The 18,180-nt window shown below is 52.0% G+C and overlaps 1 long non-coding RNA gene across 1 annotated transcript; it reads left to right on the top strand.

The window, feature by feature from the left end:
- Nucleotides 1-636: 636 nt before the first annotated feature.
- LOC107131481 (uncharacterized) lies at nt 637-16,222 on the top strand. The gene is made up of 2 exons (XR_001494261.3): nt 637-1,240; nt 15,988-16,222. It is a non-coding gene; the product is annotated as an uncharacterized lncRNA (long non-coding RNA).
- Nucleotides 16,223-18,180: the final 1,958 nt, after the last annotated feature.

Here is an 18,180-nt window from a genome sequence, read left to right as displayed (position 1 = left end):
CCGTTATATACTATTGGTCAGTCTGTTGTAGACTGAATTGTGCCCCTCAAAATTGGTACATTCAAGCACTAACACCCAATGGAACTTTTTAGGTGTCACCTATAAGGAAATGGGTGATTAAGACAAATGAGGGCATGAGAATGGCCTCCTAGTGTGACTTGTGTCCTTATAAGAAGACCAGACACCAGGAGGTGCTTGCTTGTCTCCGTAGAGGACAAGGCCATTTAATGACACAGCAATCCTGATGGCACCTTGGCCTTAGACTTCCAGCCTCTAGAAATATGAGAACGTACATCCCTTGAAGCCACCTAATCAGGGGTTTTGTTGTGGCAACCTGAGAAGAGACAAAGATGCAGAGAAGGTACCGCATTATATCCTGTCGACTCCGTAATGCTACAGTAGACATGGATAACTTCAAGAACATATATATAATAGTAAAGCATAGTAAATTAGGAAGTTACAAATTTTAAGAGTTTGTTTAAAAAAAAAGCAAAACAGCTTTATTGAAGTCCAATTAGTTGTCATTCACAATAGTCATTTTTTGTAATTCACTGAGTTAATAGATGCACAACCATTGTTTCTAGGGGAAATAACAGAATTAATTTCCTGAGAGCCTCTAGTCACAAAATTGTTGTCCACTAGTCAGTAAATAACATTGTTTTCCTGTTTTGTTTTTTTTTTAAGCAGCTCATTTACTATATACTGTTGATTTGTTAACATTGAAAGCATGGCCATCAACAGTGGTTCATGACTGAACGACTCTAACCTATCACGTATTTTCTTTACGGCACATTCTTTGTGCCTAGGAACACCAGGCGGCACGTAGGCACCAGGCTTGGAGGCCTGTTTGGACCACAGAATCACCGAGAAAAAGCATAAATGGGGCACCAAAGACATCATGGGAAGAATGCTTGTTTCCAGTACGAGAGCTGAAATGAGAAGGCAGAGCATCACTGGTGACTCAGATGTTTTTGTGTGTCTGTACATCTGTGAGGTGCCTCCCCTGTGGCTGAGTGGTACGAATTTGCCGGTGATGCAAGCCATGCGGGTTCGATCTTGGATCAGGAAGATCCCCTGGAAAAGGAAATGGCAACCCACTCCAGTATTGTTGCCTGGGAAATCCCACAGACAGAGGAGCCTGGCCGGGGAAATCCCATGGACAGAGGTGCTTGGTGGGCTACAGTTGATGGGGTTGCAAAGAGTCAGACACAGCTGAATGTCTGTGAACGCATGTGAAAATGTAAGTATTGATTTGAGGGGTTTCCACAGTTTTGGCAAGTAGGCAAGTTTACAAACACTGAATCTGTGAAAAGATGAGGACTACTAATTGTGTTACCATAAATTATGCACATGTGAAAGTGAAGTCGCTCAGTCATGTCCAACTCTTTGCGACCCCATGGACTGTAGCCTACCAGGCTCCTCTGTCCATGGGATTGTTTAAAGACATACTTAGGCTGAAACTTGGAATTCACCGTTTTGTGGACTCACCAAGATTTTGTGAGGATTTTGCCAGAGTCGTGGGTGTTTCATTCGGCCGAGTGCATGTGATCAGTCCTTTGTGGAAGTCACCAGACCGGGGGTGGGTTGCCAGTGTCACCGGGTTTTGGATGACAGTTGGATGAATGGAGGAAGGTTGTAATTTCTGAGGGCACAGCAAGTACAGGAAATGCAGGACTATGGGTATCTGAGATCACACTCGGTTCTCTGTGACAGCATATAGAGTGATTTGAGGCTGCCATCACTAAGGGGAATTGTGGGAGTCTGTGGTCATCCTGGCTCCTGTGGAATTTGTTAGTGATATTCTGGCTGCTGTCTGTCAAGTTGTAAGTTTTCAAATTAAGGCCAATAGACATGGTGCCCAGATCTGCTGAAACAAGGATGCCCTCGAGTGGCTGTAGTGCATTTCCCTCCACACTCTTCTCACAGGTAATATCTCCTAACCTTACAACCCTTTTCATCAAAGGGAACAGGCGCAGTTCCTGCTTATCTGTTTGTAGTGAGTTTCAGTTCCCTGCAAACGTGCAGAGTCATTTAAACAAGCCAGTCACGTCCTCCGGGAAGCGGGGCATCCAACCCTCTTGATCCCACAAAGACTGCATCCCAGACCCCGTGGTTGGCCACCCTCCAGAGTGCAGCCTGCTGGTGGCCTTGCGTGCCATCTCCCACATGTTAACGTGGGATCAGTAAGGGGCTGGTGATTGCGTCTGGCCACCGCCAGGTGTCACATGTCTGGCCACATGCTGAGGGAATTGCACTGTCACCAGTGGGGTTACAGGCAAGTGACTGAAACACCAGTGCTGGGAGGGCAGTGAGACGCCAGTGGGCAGGGGCATGGGTCGCGGTGGCCCTGGGCGCGGGGCCTGGCGCACGTCTGCTGATCTGCCTTGGGGTTACATGGCCGTGGCCACACCGCGGGGCTGTCCTGTGGAAGTCGCACTTCTCTCTCCACCCAGAGCTTAGATGCCTCCTGCTGCCAAGGGCTTTACCCAGTGAAGAGACAGGGGCACCAGGCCTGGTTTTCCTCTGTGTTGAGGAGTGTGGGAAGAGGATGGGGTCGGTGTTGGGGAGGAGGTGGAGAGTGGATCGTGGCTCCATGGGCATGTGGCTTTCGTGGTTTCGTCTGTCACGGTCATAGCAGGATGGCCTGACCTTCGAAGACGTGGCCGTGCATTTTTCCTGGGAGGAGTGAGGTCTCCTTGAGAGGCTCAGGGATGCTGGTCCTGCGATGTGATGCTGGAGAACTGGGCACTCCCACCTCCCTGGGTGAGAACCTCAGGTCCACCATGTCTCCCCCTTTCCTCAGTGGCAGCACGGTCCTCCCGTCGGCCACGAGGGAAGGCACAGGGCCTCCGCCTCATTTACTGCTCCTGGTCTGTGTGCATCTCCTATTCCCCATCTGGCCTAACAGCTGGCAGAAGTGGGTGTTGCATGGAGGCCCTGGCACGCCGGGCAGTATGTACCTGTGCTTCGGTCCAGGTGCTTTGCTCTCCTTGGGTACAGCAGGTGGGACTATTGGGACATCCTTCCAGGTTAAATCAGAGGCCAGAGTCAGGCCTAAAACCTTTCAGCAGACTTACTAGGTTCCTTAGAAGATTGGCTTAGTCTCCATGTTGGGCTCAGTTGGTTAGAGAGAAGGGCACATACACTCTGATCATCCTTCGCCATTTGTCACTTTCCCTGATCCTGGGCGAGAGGAAGCTCCCCTACTACGGAGGGACTGGCTTGCCCTTCTGGGGTAACGGAGGGTATGAAAGGTTTCAGGGAAGTGGGATTTGGGGTCAGTTGGAGGGATCCAGAGGAGTAGGTGGCTCTGGAGAGGCTGCTGGCTCCTGAGGAGCAGGGGAGGCCGGTTTCCCCATTGAGGGTTGGGGAGCTTCGAAGGGGATCACCTTAGATGTCAGGAGTGTTTTCTGATTCCCCAGGCCTCTAATTACAAAAGCCACGTAGGGTGGGACTTGGGGAAAGGATCTTGAAGACTTGAACATGGGGAACCTAGGTCCGTTTTCTCCTCTTGTGATGGTAAAGACCCCATTGCAAGGTGATATTGTAATTTAGAGACCCGTTTTCAGGCCATTTCCTCTCCATCCTCCCAGCTTCCATAAAGGACAGGCAGCGTTACAACAAACTTTAAGTGTTTCCGTTCTTAGCCCAACGATTTTTAAGAACTTCCAGTTCTTAAGGATACACTCCAGAGGTGTTTCTTCTGGCTTAGAAGGGGATCCTCCCATGCTGAACAACCCGCAACTGGACTCTCCTAGAATGGAATCCGGCATCCGGGAAACGTTTACCAGGGGGCTTTGACCTGAAGGGGTCAGAGCACTGTCCGAATTCCCTCTGAACCTAATGGGTTTTTACATTTTCTTTGTTCCTGGTTGCACTTGGCCTTTGATGCTGCAGGAAGGTTTTCTGTAGCTGCAGCGAGCGCAGGCTTCTCCTCACTGTGGTGTGCAGGCTTCTCGTTGCAGTGCCTTCTTTTCTGGGGGCGCACAGGCATCGGGGTGCGTGGCTTCTGTAGTTGAGGCACACGGGCTTAGTTGCTCCGTAGCACGTGGAATCTACTTGGACCAGAGATCGAACCTGTGTCTTCTGCTTTGGCTGGTGGATTCTTAACCACCAGACCACCTGGGAAGTCCCCCCAGTAGGATTTTGAGCATCCTCTACTCTCCCGTTGTCTAACCAGATATCTCTGGTTGACCCAGGCCTTTCACTGGTCCCCAGTGGGTGGGGACAGGGACGTTTGTACGCTGCCAGGACATTGCCAGGACTCTCCCTGAGGAGGCTCTGTTGTGTATAAAGGGTAGAGCCAACAGCAAGTTTGCCTACCCTGAGGTCTATTCCTCGCGAATGAGCATCTATAAAGATTATAACGTGGGCTTCTGGGCAGCGGCCAGCCAAGGAGACTGGAGTGAAAGGCATTCAACGGATGCAGAGAGGAACCCCTGGAGCAAGTAGAGCTGGGCACTGTGGAAGGCAGCGTGGGGTTCAAGACCCGAGGGCCAGGAGATGAAGGTGTTCCTTAGACTTCTTGGACACTGTGTGAGGTGAGGGACTAGGCAGCAGGAGATGCCCTGAGTCCTCTCCCTGCGGCGGCTGTGATAAAACGGGACAGCCTCGTGATTCCTTCTGACACAAGCAACGGCAAGTTCGGACAGTTTCCCAGGCAGTGTAACCCTCCAAATGAACCTAATTAGTTTAGGGTCTCTCTTTGAGATGCTCCAGGGCCCTTTGAAGCACTCCAAAGTCAACTGGAGTTCAGAAGAACTTTAAATAGAACCTGATATTTGGGAAGTCTGTCCAATGTTCTTTTAAAAGTTTTGAAACACCCGGTCAGAGAGAATCATACCCAAAAGATTGAAAGCAGGGCCTGGAACAGATGTGGGTACATGTCCACACTCTGAGCATCGTGAATCAGAACAACCAAGCGGTGGAAGCCACCTGAGCGTTCACCGATGGATGAGTGGATGGACCATGTGTGGTCTGCACACAAAGGAGTGCCATTTAGCCTTCACAAGTAAGGGAATGCTGGTGCTTGCTATAGCACGTACCAACCTCAAAGGCATGATCAGTGAAATAGCCCTGTCACAAAAGGACAAACGTGGTAAGTTTCCATATACAGGAGGCATCCAGAGACGTGCAGCTCAAAGGCACAAAGGAGACTGAGGGGGATTTGTGTTCGGAGTACAGCGTTTCAACAGTGAAAATGGGAAAGATCTGGACGTGGATGCTGAGGATGTTTATACAACAGCATGCGTGTGGCTGATACCACAGGACTGTGTACATAAAATGGTTCAGATGGTAAGTGCGATGTCTGTTTAGTCACAAACAGTTAATGAAGCACTGATGCCTGTTACCGTAAGAAAGGGCCACCCAGAGCCCGCTCATCGGGTGCACTTTCAGTCCATCAAGGCTGTGACAAGGAGGGAAAGTATCTGTCTGTGGTCCCAGAGAAAGAAACACGGATCAGAATGGGAAAGACATTTCTCTAGAATTGGGGCAACTGGTGGAAGTGGACGTGGCCTTGTGGATTGGATTATAATGTAGAAACCAAAATAATGTCCTCACTTGGACGTCACATGCCACTTCCCTGGCAGAGGGTTTCTGCTTTGTGTAAAACAGGGCTGAATTCTGTGTGAGATGCAAATGGGAGCCCATTCTACTGCTGTGGACAATTTTCTAGAGTTCAGAAGTTACGTACATTTCTTTTCAAAACAACCATGTCAACGAAGAGCCAGAAATTAGAGAAGACGTCAAAACTTGTTTCAGAGGCCAAGCCCCACCCAGGCCGCTCCCCCAGAGTGGTACGCGGTTTACGACTGTAGGACGGCGTGGGTTCGAAGGGCGTGGCGTGTCTTGGTGTTCTGGATGACCTGGCTGTTGCAGAAACAGTGGTGTGCTAATTGTAGATTTCCGTGTGCAACTACCAAAAGCACCAACAGTATGTGAAGCTTCATGATACAAAAATCAGTACACAAATACCAGTTGTGTTCCTGCACACTAATTAGCATCAGAGAGAAAGAAAACCATCTCACAGTAAGGTCAAGAGGACATAAGGCCTGGGAATAAATGTAACCCAAGAAGTAAATAAATGACTTGCCCGGAGAGGACCTCTCCTGCTGGCTTGGGGAGGTCGGCTCGCATCCGATGGGAGTGTCCGGGCCGTGTGGGCCTCGCTGCTCACTTTGGGCTGGTCGGTTCTGATGCAGACTCTGGCTTTTGTGAATTGCCCAAGGCGGGTGGTGGCAGGGTTGAGGAGAGCTGGCAAACCACCTTCCTCGTGACCTAAAGCTCCGTGCCCTGAGGGGCGGCCCCCTGCAGCACCACTGCACGCCATGTGGTCTTACTGAGCAAGGCTCCCCTTCTGGGGCCTGGCATGTTGGAGGGGGAGGGTGGGCACCACGTGAGCAGCCCCACTTGGGGGTCAAGTCTCTCCTGAGCTTTCCTGGGGAACTACCCTCCGTCACGGGGAGGGGAGACGTTCCGAGACCCTTGAGGAAAGGAGGGGTCGCGAGGAAGCTGGAGGAAGCCCCCCGCCGCCACCCGCACCGCGCCTCGTGTTGCACAGCCTGCCCCGTCCTAGCCTCACGCAGCGCGCACTGGGGCCGCTGAGCCTCCCAGAAGGTCCCGAGAGTGAGGGTGGCCACTGGGCCACCCTCCCTTCGTGTCTGGCAGGTGGAAGAACCACCTCTTGCCATTCGGGAAGTGCGTCTCAGGTTTTGTGGACTGAGCCCTGTGCCCCAGTTCTGCTCAAGAGCCACGGGAACGAGCTGTCTGCCCTGGTGCCTGCGCTCCCCCTGACACTCAGCAAGAACTCAGGGGCGCCCGCAGCACTGTCTGCAGGCGGTCGCCGTCTGTGGCCGCCTCCCCCGGCCCCAGAGGCAGCATCACCCCACCTTGCCTCACCTTTCTCTCCCAGGGGGTCCCTCCCAGAAGGTCCCGAGGAAACCTAGCCACCCTCTGCGTGGACAAAGCCCTGCATTTTCCCGAAGCCAAAGCACCGGCCGGTCCTGAGGACACCTAATGCCCGTCAGCTGTGCCCCGGGCCAAGCCTGCGGCCTGAAGACACGGTCGGCCCTGGGAAGTGAGGCGGCTTGTCGCCCTCTGCGGGCCAACTGGGAGAATGCAGGCCACGCCCGCTCCCACTGCAGAGCGGCCGGGGTCTTTCCTGCCCGTCGTGCTCGAGGCACAACACTCTGGAAATAAACGGGTCGAGGCCACTATCCCAGGACTTGTGCAACCTAACTACAGGGTAATTAGGAACCACAAAAGGAATGTAGGAACAGACTTTACAGCTCAAACCAAAAGACACTCCAAGTTGTCTAAAGGCAAATTTAAAATATAAAACTTTTTAAAATTATAGAAGAAAATCGACATGGCTGTGGCTTTTGTCATGTAGACCACAAACTTTTATTTCCAACACATCACATGAAAATCCACAGAAAAGGGGAAAAAATAGCAAACTTTATAAAACTGAAAATTGTACCGGTGAAATCACTTATCCAGAAAGTCAAAACCCAGGCCAGAAATGAAGAAAAAATATTTGCAAACTACACATGTGATAAAGAACTTGTACCTGCATAATATAAAGTGCTATGAAACAAGCAGCTACGTTAAAAAAATGGGTACCAGGAGCTTATTTAACTAATATGCAGAGTACATCATGTAAAATGCTGGGCTGGATGAAACTCAAGCCGGAATCAAGATTGCCAGAATAAAATTATCTCATACGCAGATGACACCACCCTTATGGCAGAAAGCAGAGAGAAACTAAAGAGCCTCTTGATGAAGGTAGAAGAGGAGAGTGAAAATGCTGGCTTAAAACTCAGCATTCAGAAAGCTAAGATCATGTCATCCGATCCCATCACTTCATGGCAAACAGATGGGGAAACAGTGGAAACATTGACAGACTTGTTTTCTTGGGCTCCAAAATCACTGTGGATGGTGACTGCAGCCATGAAATTAAAAGATGCTTGTTCCTTGGAAGAAAAGCTATGACCAACCTAGACAATATATTAAAAAGCAGAGACATCTGCTGACAAAGGTTGGTATAGTCAAAGCTGTGGTTTTTCCAGTAGTCATGTATGGATGTGAGAGTTGGACCACAAGGAAGCCTGAATTGATGCTTTCAAACTGTGGTGCTGAAGAAGACTCTTGAGTCCCGTGGACTGCAAGGAGATCCAATCAGTCCATCCTAAAGGAGATCAGTCCTGGCTGTTCATTGGAAAGACTGATGCTGAAGCTGAAGCTCCAATATTTAGGCCACCTGATTCGAATGAAGAACTGACTCCCTGGAAAAGATCCTGATGCTGGGGAAGATTGAAGGCAGGAGGAGAAGGGGACGACAGAGGATGAGATGGTTGGATGGCATCACTGATCAATGGACATGAGTTTGAGCAAACTCTGGGAGATGGTGATGGACAGGGAGGCCTGGCGTGATGCAGTCCAGGGGGTTGCAGAGTTGGACACGACTGAGCGACTGAACAGCAGCCAGTGCCTCCACCATCGCCTCCTCTGGGCCACCTTGCTCTAGATGTGCCCAGGCGGCTTCGGGAGCCCAGTGTCTCCCGGCTCTCACCTCACCCCAGCGCTGCCCAGGGCTGTTTGTCAGAAACTGTGCTGGTTACAAAGAGAAGATGCTCCTTCCCCATGGCCCTCCCAGGGCAAGGGGCACTTTTAAACAGGCACTTCCAGGATGGGAAGCCACCTGGGCAGAAGCCTTCCAGAACCCGACTCACCTGGGCAGCCCATGGAGTTTATCTGGCCTCCCCCAACCAGGCCTCCACATCTCCCCTCCTCTCCCTCACTCCTGGGCTCCTCTCCTGGGGAGAGTTCTTTTCTTTTTTTAAGATTCATTCATTTATTTTACTGCTGGCTGTGGTAGGACTTTATCACTGCACACGAGCCTCCTCTCTGGTTGTCGGGAGTGGGGGCTCCTCCTCGCCAAGGTCAGCGGGCTTCGCATCGTGGCGCCTTCTCTTGCCTGGAGCTCAGGCTCCAGATGGGCCAACTTCAGTAGTTGCAGTGCGTGGGTCCCAGCGCACAGGCTCAGCTGCTGGGGCGCAGCCTCACTCTCTCTGAGGCATGTGGGATCATCCTGGCCAGAGATCACCAGAGATCGAACTGGTGTCCCATGCTTTGCAAGGTGGATTAATAACCACTGGACCACCAGGAACGCATGACAGGTCTTCTTGAAATTGTTTCCCACTTATAGGCCAGTTAACATACTTAGCAGACAGACCAGAGCTGCAGCCCCACGTCCATCCTGACCTTCAGGACACAGCTGGTCCGTGGACTTGGGACAGCAGGGCCCGTTTTCTGTAAATGAGCCCCTGGTGGGCAAGGATCGGCTGACCCGGGCAGCGTGACCCAGCTGGCCAGCCCTTCCCAGGTGTGCCTGCTTGAGGCCCTGGTTCCAGGCAGGAGGGCGCCTGCAGCGGTACCAGACATCACCTTCTCTGCCATCAGAGGCCGCAGGGCTGGGCTGGCGAGAGGGAATGAGGGGCCGTGGCGTGTCAGGGGGTCGCCTGCACGGGGCTCTGCTGGGCCTTCTGCAGGAGTTGCTAGGCTGCCACTTGATAAGGAAGAGGTTGTGTTGCTGGTACCTGCTGTTGGAAGTCTTCCCAGGCAGAGGTGAGGAAGCAAAAACACAGGCAGTGGGAGCAGGGCAGAGGAGTAACTCAGGTAAGAAGATGGAAAGCTTCCAGAAGAGCCCCTGGGGTCAGCACCATCCTGCCTGGCCTGCACAGCCAACTCGGCAAGCGTGCTGCCGCTGGGGTGGTTCCAGGCTCCTTCCTCCAGCCTCTGAGGTCTTTGCTCACATTCAGGTGTCTTAGCTGGGAAGGCTGGAGGAGGCTCAGGAGCCACCAGCCTGGGGGTCAGCCAGCGTTCACTTAGAGATGCCTCCATGGGGTCCCCCAGCTCCGCACTGCAGACCCTCCTTGGCAGTGGGGTGGGAGGGCAGCAGGGCTGCTGGCTGCGTCAGTCCTCCCCCTTGGCCACGTTCGGAGCTGTCCGTGCGTGTAGCAGGCGTCCTGATGGATTTTCACCCATGTAACCGGTGGGTTGTTAACTAGCAACGTGAACGATGACATTAAATGTCCTCTTCAGTCGGCTGAGATGTTACACCACGTGTACCGGCGTGAGAACCTGGGGAGGCCTGTGCAGCCCGTACCCCTAGGGACAGGCTTCAGACTTGACCCCTCAGCATTTTGCCATCCAGACACTGCTTCAGGATTTGGGGGGATCCCAGTGCTGACTCCAAGGGTTCTGTAATCCACCCTCCATCTTCCTTTCCTGAGACCCACACTTCTAGGATCCTACAGAGCAGGGTCTGTGTGGCTGCTCTATGGCTTCTCTAACCAATGATCACAAGCTGGGTGGGTTAAAACAACAGGAGTTTATCCTCCCCCAGTCCTGGAGACCAGACACCTGAGATCAAGGTGGAGCAGGGTTGAGGTCCCTCCAGAGGCTCCAGGATGGGATCCTTCCTGCCTTTTCCAGCTTCAGGGGCTCCAGGGGTCCCTGGGCTTGTGGCCCCTCCCTCCCGTCTCTGCCTCTGTCTTCACGTGGCTTCTCCTCTGTCTTTCCTCATTTGTCTCATAAGGAACTGGTCAGTTGGATTGAGGGCCACCTTAACCGGAGACGACCTCACCTTGAGATCCTTAACTACATCTACAGAGACGTTTCCCCAGACAACGGCCCTGTTTTATGTGTTCTGGGGGGACTCAGCTTTTGGGGCCACGATTCAGCCCATTATCCATGTGTAAAATAACCCTCATTTTAGGAGATCACCGCAGCCCCATATAGACCAGCACAGACAGCAGTCATGTGGGTGGGCATCTGGGGAGAAGGAGGACCTGGGAAATACCAAGGCCTGGCTTCATCAGACGTGATATCTCCCACCGTGGGGCCCGTGAGAACAGCCACCCCATCCTGTCCGTGGAAAGGAGCCCGGTGTCGAGTCCAGCAGGGCTTACCTTGCAAAGCTGGCTCTCCTCGGTGGCACCATCAAAACCACCAGGTAGCCACTGGCTTATGATCATGAGGGCAGAGGCTCTCCCCTCGTGTGTCTGCCCTTCCCATTCCCACAGTGAGGAGCCTGGCTCCCACCATCTGCCCTCTGTGTGTCGCTTCTTTCCGGATTACATGTGCACAGGTTTCGGTGCTCTTAGCTACTGCGCTCTGGAAAGAACCCTGTAAAATAAAGCCCACTGTCTATGAAAGATCCATTTTGCCTTTAGTCTATAGATTCTGTTCAAGAGGTCTGTTTTGAGTCCAAATCCTTTATCAGACACAAGTTTTGCAAACATTTTTCTCCCCGTTTGTAGCTTATCTTTTGATTTCCTGAATAAGGTCTTTCAGAGTAGACATCTTTAATTTTTAAAGTCCACAATATTTTTTGTGGACTGACTTTTTGTGTGCTAAACCCAAGATCATGTAGATTTTCTGTGTTTATGTCTTTAAATTAATTGTTCCTTGACTATTTTGGAGAAGTTTTGGGATCCTTGGCTCTGTTTCAGTTTGAATTTCCACACTTTAATGGACCTAGTAGAACTGCCCTCAGGGGTGTGGGGTCCCCACTCAGCTGTGAGGGCAGCTCGGTCTGCACTTGCTTACTGGCTGGCAGGGAACGCACAGCTCCCCTCCCTGACCCACCAGGGCACTGGACCTCTGCCCATGCGCCTGGCTCCCTCTGTCAGTGGACAGAAGCCTGGTCTCCTTCGTACCTGCTGGGGCTTTGGCTTCTGGAACACTCGTGGCTGAGTCCATGCTGAAAGCCTGGGACCTTTGGGACAACATGGGGTCAAGTCCACACTAATGGGAGTCTGGTCTCCTCAGGACCCTCTGGGGCTTTGGCTTTGGGACATTGTGGGATTCAGTTCAGGCTGATAGGAGTCTTGTTTCCTCAGGACCTGCTGGGGCTTCAGCTTTGGGACATTGTGGGGTTCAGTTCACGGTGACAGGAGCCTGGCCCTTCAGAACCCATTGGGGGCTTCAGCTTTGGGACATTGTGGGGTTCAGTGAAGGCTGATGGGAGTCTGGTCTCCTCAGGATTTGCGGAGAAGAGGTGCCATTGAAAGAGAAGGTGAGGAAATTGCGGAGAGAGTTTCTGTGTGTGGCTGATGCTGAGTGTGTCTGTCTTCAGAGAACTCAGGACTGGAAAAGTTTGATGTGGAAAGTCGTGGGTTTTTAGTTTTTGTCTGTAGTATAGGATGGTGACTACCCTGGTGGCTCAGACGGTAAAGCGTCTGTCTACAATGTGGGAGCCCTGGGTTGGGAAGATCCCCTGGAGAAGGAAATGGCAACCCGCTCCAGTACTATTGCCTGGAAAATCCCATGGACAGAGGAGCCTGGTAGGCTACAGTCTATGGGGTCGCAAAGAGTCGGACACGACTGAGCGACCTCACTTCACTTTCACTGCGGGACGGTGTCCAGTGTTGTGTGTGGTGTCCATCCCCCAGCACTGTTTATTGAGAGGACTGGCCCTTCCCCAGTGTATTTACTTAGGTCCTCTCTTGTGAACTGACTGACCATGGGCCTGTAGGTTTATTTCTGGGCTCTCGTCTCTGCCTGTTTCTGTGTCAATTCCACACGTCTTGTGGTGCCATTAGCTGCTTAATGTGGGTTGAAGTCAAGGGGAAAGATGCCACCAGCCTCTTCTCATTTCTCAGCGTCACTTCGGCTCTTCCGGGTCCTTTGTGGCTCCATGCAAAGGTTAAGATTGTTTCTGTGGGAAATGTCACTGAAATACTGGTAGTCATTGCATGTGTATGTGGCTTTGGGTAGAATAGATATTTTAACAACATTTTCACTCATGAGCATGGGATAGCGTGCCGTTTTTTTTGTGTCTGCTCAGTTTCTTTGATCAATGTCTTAGCGTTTTCAGTGTGCGGCCCTTTTAAGTCCCTGGTTAAATTTATTCCTAGTTTTTGGGGGACACAATTGTAAATGGTTTTTTTTAGTTTCTCTTTCTGATACTTCATGATTAGTGTAGAGAATGACAAATGATCCTGCAGTTTTACTGACTCATTTTTTAGTTCTGGCATTTTTTGGTGGTACTATGTGGAAAACTAGAAATCAGAAGTCCCACAGTTTCAGCTACATCAGGGTCATCCTCAGCACCCAAGACATGGCTACTAATATACTCTTCCCATGGTGCCTTTTTATACTATGTGGACTTCTACAAGGGCAATTAGCATCACTACTTTGGGTGAATTTGAATTGGGTAAGTAAGTCTTGGCCTCTGTTAGCAGTGTTTGATGTCATCTCTGATTTTCTGGCATGTTACTGACATGTATTGAAAAGTAATTTATTTTCTAGTCAATTTCAAATATTTAAACTTTAAATAGCAGTACAAAGTTTGCTACACTCATACCAGGCACTACAGTGTGTTTTACCCAAAACAGGGCCTCTCTCCCTGCACATAACTCCAAAATGAGGGATAATTATGCTTTCCACATTGCAATCCTATCCACAAGACCACTTCAACTTTCGCCAGGTGCCCCCAACTTTGTGCAAAGGCCTTTCTCCATTCTAATGCAATTTTCTTTTCTGGAACCATCCCTGGGGTTTTCCTCACGTTAAAAGTCTTCATGGATTTAAAGTGTACAAGATGCATATGGTCTGGGTGGCTTTTCTGTAGGGCTTTTTCATGAGGATAATTTCAGTGTGTTCCCTTGCACCATGTAGCAAGAGCTTTTCATTGTGAATAAGACATGCAACATTTATCATTTGAATCATGTGAACTATACACTTCTATACCATTAATTACATTCACACTGTTGTAAAAATATTATTGCCATTCATCTCTAGAATCTTTTCATTTTCCTGAAGTGAAACTGTGACCATTAAACACTCAGCACCCTCAGTCCCGGGCAGCCTAGAATGAGGCGTATCTGGATGTCTCACACTAGTGGAACGATAATCTTTGTCTTTTTGTGTCTGGTTTGTTTCAATTAGGATACTGACTTCCAGGTTTATCCACATGGAAGCCTGTGTGAGAATTACTTTAAAGGTTGAATTGTGTTCTATTTTGTTCATTACTACATTATGTTTATCCATTCATCTGCTGAAGGACACATGTTTTGATTTCACCTTTTGGCTGCTGTGAATATGGGGTACAAATACCTGTTCCAGTCCTTGCTTTTAAATATTTGCGGGCACAGCCTGGAGTGGAATTGAGGGATTCTTCCATCCAAGTACTAACCAGGTCAGACCCTGCTTAGCTTAAGAGGTCAGTCGAGATCAGGTGTGATCAGGGTGGCATGGCCGTAGGCAAATCCAGGCGTTATACGTTAACTTCATGTTTCAGTGTTTGAGGACCCCACCCACTGATGTCCACAGATTCTGCTCCTTATATGGTAAAATAACGCACCTAACGGAGCTACCCTACTTTCCTTATCCCATAACCCAATGATGGGCGTTTTGATTCTTCTTTCAGAGGGGCATCGAGAGCAGCGCTGCTGTGAGTGTTGGTATACAAGTTTTATTTCAACAGTTATTTAAAATTCTTTGGGTATATATGTAAGAGCAGACTTTTTGAAACTGATGATAACTGCATTTTTATATTTTTTATAAGATGCCAAAGTTTTACGTAAGTAGATTGAGCCATATCACATTTCGACAACTAACATTTAAAAGTTCCAATTTCTATACATTGTTGCCAAAAATTACCTTTATTTTTAATATAACAATTTTAAAGTATGTGAAGGTTGTGGTTTTAAGTTCCATATTGATGGAGACTCCTGTTATAGTCAGGTCTGAGAGACGAACAGAATCAGGTCAGAATGAGGACCAGAGCTGGGAATCAGTGAGGAGCAGAGCCGGGCCATACCGACGAGTGGAGCAGGGCCTCAGGGAAGTACAGCTGGGCCTCTGTGAGGGGCGGAGACTTGCCTCAGAGAAGCAGAGTCAGGCTTCAAGGAGGAGAGCGGAACCTCAGTGAGAAGTGAGCCAGGCCTCAGTGTGGAGTGGGGCGGAGCAGGGCCTCAGAGTAGCAAAGTCTGGACTCAGAGGGGCAGAGCTGAACCTCAGTGAGAAGCAAGCCAGGCCTCAGAGAAGCAAAGTTGGGCCTAAGCGAGGAGCAGAGCGAGGACTCAGTGAAGGCCGGAGGCGAGCCTTAGGACCAGACTGGGCCTCGGTGAGGAGCAGAGCCGGGCCTCATTGTGGAGCGGAGCCGGGCTGAAGACAGGCGAAGTCGGGCCTCAGGGAGGAGCAGAGATGAGCCTCTGTAACGTGTGACCTGGGCCTCAGGGAGGACCAGAGCCGAACCTTCCTGAGTAGCGGAGACGGGACTCGGTGAAGCAGTCAGGCCTCAGGGAGAAGCAGGTGAAAGGTAGTGAGAAGCGAGCCTGGCCTCTGTGAGGCCCGGGCCTCAGTGCTGAGGGAGGTGGGTCCCAGTGAGGAGCGGATAGGAGCCTCGGTGGAGAGCGGAGCCGGTTCTCAGTCCCTAGAGGAGCCAGGCCTCAGGGAAGTAAATTCAGGCCTCAGGGAGGAGGAGAACAGAACCTCAGTGAGAAGTGAGCCAGGTTCTGTGTGGACCGAAGCCTGGCCTCCCTGGGGACAAGAGCCGACCCTCAGTGAGGCGTGGAGCCGGGCTTCACTGAGGACCATAGCCGGGCCCCAGTGCAGGGCAGAGAGGAGCCGGTCTCACTGAGCACTGGAGCCATCCTCTGTGTGGAGTGGAGCCAGGCCTCAGTGCAGAATGGAGCCTTGCCTCAGAGAAGCAAAGTCTGGCATCGAGGAGGACCAGAGCTGGGCCTCAGAGAAGCAAAGTCAGGTCTCAGGGAGGATCAGAGGTGAACCGTGGTGAGAAGTGAGCCAGGCCTCAGTGAGGAGAGGAGCTGGACCTTGTTGAGGACCAGAGCCAGTGTTAGGGCTCTCAAGGGGCTCATAGCTGTAGTTAAAATATGGCCCATGGTGGTAACCTGACACAAGGGGTGAAATCGCGGTGGCCACGTTGCCCTGACGGCTTTCTGTTTTTTCCTTAAGGCGATACCCTGTTTTTCCCTGCTGGTGCCAGTTTCTCAAGACTACATGACCACCCGACCATGAGACCCCTTTGACTATGTGACCACAGGACTCCAGCTGTGGGCTAAGGATAAACCCCTCTGGGGCACAATTTCCCATCGATACGGTATAAGAAGGGTTGGCTGTAACAAGAGAGCACTGGTTTCTCTCTAAAACCACTTTCTTTCTTCCTATAATAAATATTTCTCTGCCTGACTGTCCGGCTCACTCTCCTTTTCTCCATGCTCGCCTTACAGCCAGGACTCAGAGTAGCAAAGTCAGGCCTCAGGAAGAGAATGGAACCTCAGTGAGAAGCGAGCCGGAACTCACTGAGGTTGTAGCCATGCCCCGGTGTGGAGTGGAGCCTGGCCTCAGTGAGGTCCAGAGCCGGGACTCAGAGTAGTCAAGTCAATCCTCAGGAAGAGGGAGAAGAGAACCTCAGTGAGAAGCCAGCTGGGCTCAGTGAGAACCCTAGCCAGACCCCAGTGTGGGTGGAGCCAGTCCTCAGTCAGAGAGAAGCTGGGTCTCACTGAGGAGCAGAGCCAGACCTCAGAGAGGACCCGAGTCCAGTCTCTATGTGGAGTGTAGCTGGGCCTCAGTGTAGAATGGAGTCTTGCCTCAGAGAACCAAATTCCGTCCTCAAGGAGGACCAGGCTGGGCCTGAGTGAAGAGTGGAGGTGAACCTTCACTCTCAGTGAAGGAACGTTGGGCTTCAGTGAGGAGGGTAGCTGAACCACAGTGAGGCCCAGAGCAGGACTCAGTGCTGGAGCTGAATCTCAGTGAGGCCCAGAGCAGGACTCAGTGCTGGAGCCAGGCCCCGGTGCGGAGCAGAGCCAGGCCTACCTGAGGAGTGGCGCTGGCCCCAAGTGAGGAGGGGAGCCTGGCCTCAGAGTAGCAGTCAGGCCTCACGGAGGTGAACCAAACCTCGGTTAGAAGCAAGCCAAATCTCTGTGAGGACCAGAGCCGGGGCTCACTAAGGACCTGAGCGTGGACTGGAGCTGTGCTTCACTGAGGACGATACCGTGGCCTCACCGAGAACCACAGCCAGGCCCATTGCAGGGCGGAGCTGTGCGGCAGTGCTGAGCGGAGCCAGGCCTCTGCAGGAGGAGCTGGGTCTCACGGAGCGGAGCCGAGCGGAGCCTGGCCTCAGTGCGGACCCTACCCGGGCCCCAGAGCACATCACAGGACCGGAGTGGAACCTCAGTGAGGACGGGAGACAGGCCTCAGTGGGGACCAGAGCCGGTCCTCATTGTGGACTGGAGCTGGTTCTCAGTGGAGAGCAGAGCCAGGCCTCAGAGGAGCAAAGTCATGCCTCAAGGAGGAGCACAGCTGAACTGCAGTGAGAAGACAGCCTGGCCTCTGTGAGGACCGTAACCAGGCCCGTGTGGAGCAGAGCTGTCCTCACCGAGGAGGGAGCCGGACCTCAGGGAGCAAGGGAGGCACACGTGATTGCGCAGTGGGGCCAGGCCTCACCGAGGACCACAGCCAGGCCCAGTGAGGGGCAGAGCCTTGCCGGGTCTCAGTGCGGAGAGGACCTGGCGTGCTGAGCTGAGCCGAGACTCAGGCAGGGGTGCAGCTGGACTTCAGTGAGGAGCAGAGCCAGCTCTCAGCGTTGAGGTCCGGAGCCAGGCCTCTGTGTGGACCAGAGCCGGGACGTATGAGTACCGGAACCGGGACTCAGAGTAGCAAAGTCAGGCCTGAGAGAGGTGGAGAATGGAGCGTCAGTGAGAAGTGAGCTGGGCCTCACTGATCACCAGATCTGGACCCCCGTGTGGCATGGAACCAGGCCTCAGTGCAGGGCCCCACTGAAGACTGGAGTTAGGCCCTAGTGGGGAGCAGAGCCACGTCTTAGTGTGAAGCAGACCCGAGCCTCAGTGAGCTCTGGGGCTGGGCCTCTGTGCAGACTGGAGCTGGGACTCAGAATAGTAAAGTCAAGCCTCAGGGATGAGAAGGGAACTTCAGTGAGAAGCGAGCCGGGCTCTGTGAGGAGCAGAGCCGAGTCTCACTGAGGACGGAGCCTCAGGTTTTTCTCCCAAGGGCCCCTCCCAGCAGGTCCTTAGGAAATCTAGTTACTAGTTATCCTCCACATGTATACAGCCCCGCATTTCCCCGAAGCTAAAAACTGGCCTGCCCTGTGGAGACCTAATGCCTGTCTACAGCGCTCAGGGCCAAGCC

Source organism: Bos taurus, chromosome 18 (assembly GCF_002263795.3).
Source record: "Bos taurus isolate L1 Dominette 01449 registration number 42190680 breed Hereford chromosome 18, ARS-UCD2.0, whole genome shotgun sequence".
NCBI lineage: Eukaryota > Metazoa > Chordata > Mammalia > Artiodactyla > Bovidae > Bos > Bos taurus.
Note: the sequence above shows the minus strand (reverse complement) of the source record. Positions and strands in the feature narration are given on the sequence as shown.